Below are 5,791 nucleotides of genomic sequence, written 5' to 3' on the forward strand. Positions count from 1 at the left end.
CAAGGGATTTTGGTGATCCGTGACCTTTTATTCCTCCTTTTTGTTTTTTTTCTGCGTTCCGTGTTCCATTTTTCCAAATGTAAAATGTCTTCCTGAGTTTAAAATTGGGCTCCAAAACAATACATATATACTAAGTCCTAAAATAAGTAGGGGCCCTAATTTTTTGACATTTTTGGGGGCTTAAGGCTACGCCTCTTGAGCTTTAGCCCAAAGCCGGCAGTGTGTTTGATGAAACGTGCGAGAGGGATTTGTGTTCTTGGAACATTATGATATCTGGGTATGCGAAGGCAGGGCGAGTTAAGGAAGCTCGGAGCTTGTTTGATGGCCTGAGAGAGACAACTTTTCTTGGACTGCGATGGTTTCGGGTTATGTAAGGCATGACCAGCCAGATGAGGCATTAGAGTTGTTTAGAGTAATGCAAAGATACAAGGGTATTAAGTGCAACAAGTTTATGGTTTCTAGTGCTCTATCTGCTTCTACTGCCATTCAGGCTTTGGGCATTGGGAAGGAGATTCATTGTCATGTTATGCGTATTGGATTGGATTCGGACGCTGTAGTGTGGAGTTCCCTTTGTGATATGTATGCAAAATGTGGGAATATAGATGAAGCGCGCTACATTTTTGATAAGACGGTGGATCGGGATGTTGTTTCGTGGACGGCTATGATTCACAGATACTTTGAGGATGGAAGGAGGGAGGAAGGATTTGCTTTGTTCTCCGACTTCTTGAAGTCGGGTATGAGGCCTAACGAGTTCACATTTGCTGGGGTTCTAAATGCTTGTGCAATTGAAACTTCAGAGGACCTTGGGAAGCAGGTTCATGGCTATATGACACGGATTGGGTTTAACCCCTTTTCATTTGCAGCAAGTTCTCTTGTTCACATGTACTCGAAGTGTGGGGACATTGACAATGCAAAAAAGGTCTTCGACTTGATGCCTCATCCGGATTTAGTTTCGTGGACTTCCCTCATCAATGGATACTCTCAACATGGTCAACCCAACAAGGCTCTTCGGTTATTTGAGTTGCTACTCAAATCGGGCACTAAGCCTGATCACATTACTTTTGTTGGGGTTCTTTCAGCTTGCACTCATGCTGGATTAGTTGATAAAGGGCTTGAATACTTCCATTCTATAGAATGCAAACATGGGCTAAAACATTCAACAGATCATTATGCATGTGTGATAGATCTTTTGAGCCGATCTGGAAGGTTCAAAGAAGCTGAGGATATGATTGATCAAATGCCCATGAAGCCTGATAAGTTTTTGTGGGCTTCCTTGCTTGGTGGTTGTAGAATTCATGGAAACCTTGCACTGGCTAAACGAGCTGCAGAAGCACTGTTTGAACTAGAGCCTGAAAATGCGGCTACTTATGTTACCCTAGCCAACATCTCTGCCACTGCTGGTAAATGGAGTGAAGTGGCGAAGATCAGAAAAACTATGGATGACAAGGAGGTGGTAAAGAAACCAGGTTTAAGTTGGATTGAAATCAAGAGAAAGGTCCATGTGTTCGTAGTGGGAGACTTATCCCACCCAAGATCAAGGAAATAAATGACTTTTTGGGGGATCTTTCGAAGAGGATGAAGGAAGAAGGGTATGTACCTCAAACAGAGAATGTGCTGCATGACGTGGAAGAGGAACAAAAGGAGCAAAATCTTTCCTATCACAGTGAGAAGCTTGCAGTTGCATTTGGAATTATAGCTACTCCTCCGGGGACGGCAATAAAGGTTTTTAAGAATCTAAGAACTTGTGTTGACTGCCCTATGGCCATCAAATTTATATCCAAGATAGTTGGGAGGAAAATAATTGTGAGGGATTCAAATCGGTTCCATTGTTTTGAAGATGGAAGATGTTCATGTAAAGACTATTGGTGATGAAGGCTAGTGGCCAATGGAAAGGGAAAGCAGGATACGTTTTGCATATGGGTTTCCTGTAAATTCATTATCTATCAGAGAGCGTCTGTTCTCTTCAATGTCAGCCTGGAAATGTAGTTTAATCTTTGAACCAGGTCAACTTGTGCAGAATGATGTCCTGTGTACACCCCAGAGTTCATCGTAGCATCAGAAATCTGTCTGTGGATTTGTGGAATGAGAAAATAAAAGCATATTTCGAGAGTTCAGAAGCTGTAAAGAATTGGATTGTAGAGATCATCAATTATTTAGAAAATAACTGGTACTTTTAGACCGACATAACAGATTACAGTAAAAAATAAGGACATTGTGTCCTTGAATGAAGGTTGAGTGTCAACGATCAGTTATGAAATTCAAAGCCGGAGCTGAAACCTCCTATGCTGTTGCGAGTTCAGAGAACTCCTGAACCAAAAGTGATTTTCTTCACAGTATGATTACAAAGTCATTTGCTATGTTAGTTTTTTTCTCTTCTCCCTTCTTTTGTTGTATTATCAGTTTGAGGTCATGACATGTTGACAAACAGTGTTGGACTTGAGAGTTTCTTACTGTCCTTGAGTTGACACGTCCCTTACGGTTATTGAACTGGAAAATTCTAGATTACGTCCTGATTCCTATGTTATGATTGAGTGTCACAGTAGTAAGTTCAAAGCTCATTACTCAATTAGGTTATGTAGGCAGTTTTCAGTTTTCACTGGGCAAATTCTTAACTTTGTAAACCATCTCACCACTTGAGGCTCTCTTTGACTTGTTGAAAGTTATTGCTGGATCAGGTTCAGTCATCAAAGAGGTAGATACTCCAGCAATAGTTAGAATCCTTAATTGCAAAATTCTAGATAGTCGATATTGTTGAAAGACACTCGGTGATGAACATATTCATCTATGGAAACTTTTCATTTCTCTTCATTTCCCCTAATTGGCCAGTAGTTAAAGGAGAGAAGGAATCCAAGGTGGTAGTTGGTTCCTAATCCACTTTTCTCCCAAGTCAGTAAAATATTGCCTGCCAAACTAGTATATTAACCTTATGTGCCTCTCTACTCAATCTTCATTGCTAATTTGTTATGAGTTGGATGCTTTAATACGGTTTTAGTGCTGGTGTTTTTGTACAGTCTATTTCACACACCTTTCTATGTGCTATAAGTGCACTTTGTTCCATCGTGATTCATATATTCTAGATCCTTTGCTTACCTCTTCACGTGGGAGCGGAGATGTACATGTGTGATAGTGTTACAATTTGTCTCACATTAGCAAAAGAGGACCTCCCCTACTAGCATATGAACCTTGTGAACCTCTCCACTTTTTGCGAGTTAATTTTGAGTTGAATGCTTTAATAGTTCCCGTTGAAGAAGTAGATACCATACCTCACAAACACACGAGCATGAGATTTCAAAAAACCATTACATGAACACCCTCGGGAGACGTCAATGAATTTTATATTTGACAATGTATTAAATGGAAAGATACCTATAAGACTTTTATGTTACAAGTAAACTAATACTTTCAAACATCGCAATAGTAAGATATTATTTTCATAATCAACATAGTAGAAAAAGAAGTATATACAAACGGCTGATAGAATTCCCAAAATAAAAAATTTGAGGGTCCATTATTAACTGGTATGAGCATATACTAACATGGTTTTTCATTGATCACCAATATCTTTTCCTTCTTGATTTGTTATTGTTTGATGTTCTTCCTTGACTATTAGAAACACTTGTGCCCACCAGGCGTCCGGACTTTGCAGTGGCTTTTTATCTTATAGTTGTGTAGACTTTCCTCAAGAAGAGAGGAGAACACCTAATTACCTTTAAGAGTGGGTCCAATAGAAGTCAGATAGAACTACTTTTTTATTAGAGGCATTGAACGCTTGTTATGTAAAGATTGCAAGATTATCCCCGGAGCGTGTCTAGCGTCATAACATAGACTTATCGTGTTATATATTTGCTTGAAAGGGCAACATATAACAAATAAGGAGACTAGAAGCCCACGAACTAGATGGTGGGTTCTAAGAGGAGAGAAACTAGAGATGTTTAGGGCAAGATGTTCCAACAAGCAGGGTGGGCTTAGGATGATAGTAATATTATGTGGAGTAAAATGGCTGACACTATCAGAAGTGTTTCAAAAGAGGTTCTTGGAGAGTCAAAGGGGAAAGGTCCTATATCTAAAGAAACGTGGTGGTGCAATGACGAGGTTCAAGCCATGGTAAAAGCAAAAACGTAATGCGTTAAAAATGTGGCAAAAGGATTAGATACTTATAGGAGCTATAAACAAGTCTGCAAGGAAGCTAAGAGAGCTGTTAGGGATGCTAAGATGTGAGCTTATGATGATTTTTATGCTAAATTAGATAGTAAAGATGGAGAGAAGAACATATATAAACTCGCTAAGTTGAGAGAAAAGAAAACTAGAGACTTCTCTCTAGTTAAGTGTATAAAAGGTGATGATTCAAGGGTGATGGTGAAAGATGAGGAGATCACAGATAGATGGAAAATGTATTTCGAGAAGCTGTTGAATGAGAAACACTTAGGCGGCTTTGGCGAGGAGGAATTTGGTGGCCCTGTAGAGAGTCTAGAATACGAGTTCTATCATAGGATACAAAAGTCTGTAGTGGCCAAGAGGATGAGACTGGGTAAGGCGTTAGGACTAGATGGTTTTCCTATTGAAGCGGTGGAAAAGCCTAGGTGCTGTGGGGTGTCTTGGTTGACAAATTTATTCACAAGATTATTATGACAAGGAAGATGTTTGATGTGGAGGAGGAGCATATTTAAGAATAAAAGGGATATTCAAAGTTGCAACCTATGTTGTCAATTTCCGTACCGTGCCATATATAATATGTGAGGGGGTATTTTGAAAACACCCCCCTCCCTTGTTATATGGATGGTACACATAAGTACGTGTTCCCTACCACCCCAAATACTAGTCTATACTTCGTGTACCTGCCTGTACTAGGCTTGGACCATAATCTTGGTCGGCACGAAAAAATATTGTGTATTTTTTTTCTTTTGCTTAAAAAGTACTTGAATAGTAAGATAATTCAACAAAACTTGGAGTCTATAATATGTTAATTATCTTAATTTTTTATTAGAATTAATTTTAAGGTATATCAAAGTGTTAAAATTTATTTTATACTTCTACTTTGAGTTTTTTTTTTTTACATATATTTAAACTATATAAAAGATATATTACGGTCAATCCGAAATGGTACCGAGGTATACACCGGTAACCGTACGTACCGTCCCAGTAAATAAAATGGTACGCTTGCCGGTACGAGATTGATAACTTTGGTTGCAACTACTATAGAGGCATTAAATTGATGAGCCACTAAGAAGCACGGATACGAATACGGGATACGGATACGATACGATATGGATACACAGATATGTGATTTTTTCAAAAAGAAAGATACGATATGTTGGGGGATACGTTGAATATTAAAGTAAATAAAAAATATATTATATATAATTTTTAATTCCTAAAATTTCATTAATGATTAAAGTTTTTCATTACACAAGTTCACTATTTCACATGCCGATACGTATAGTTATATATATAATTGTGTCTATATAGTTATATATATATATATACATACACACAACGAGAGAGAGAGAGAGAGAGAGAGAGAGAGAGAGAGAGAGAGAGATGAGAGATGAGAGATGATTGACGAGAGAGAAAGAGATGAGAGACTTACAAGGTTGTCGAGAGAGGATATTGTCGGTGTGTTTCTAGTGTCGATTGGTGGGGGAAAAAGAAAAATATAGTCCTACTTGCAATTTTAACACATATATTTTAAGTTATAACATATTTACCCTCGCGCGTATCTGAAACTTATCCGTGCATATCCAACACGTATCCAAAACATATCGGATACGTATCCGGAGTGTATCCGAGAGTA

The 5,791-nt window shown here is 38.5% G+C and overlaps 1 pseudogene; it reads left to right on the top strand.

Annotated features, from left to right (window-relative positions):
- The first annotated feature begins 291 nt into the window (after positions 1-291).
- Positions 292-2,325, top strand: LOC131303692 (pentatricopeptide repeat-containing protein At4g37170-like; annotated as a pseudogene).
- Positions 2,326-5,791: the final 3,466 nt, after the last annotated feature.

The sequence above is a fragment of the Rhododendron vialii genome, chromosome 10a (genome assembly GCF_030253575.1).
Source record: "Rhododendron vialii isolate Sample 1 chromosome 10a, ASM3025357v1".
Taxonomy (NCBI): domain Eukaryota; kingdom Viridiplantae; phylum Streptophyta; class Magnoliopsida; order Ericales; family Ericaceae; genus Rhododendron; species Rhododendron vialii.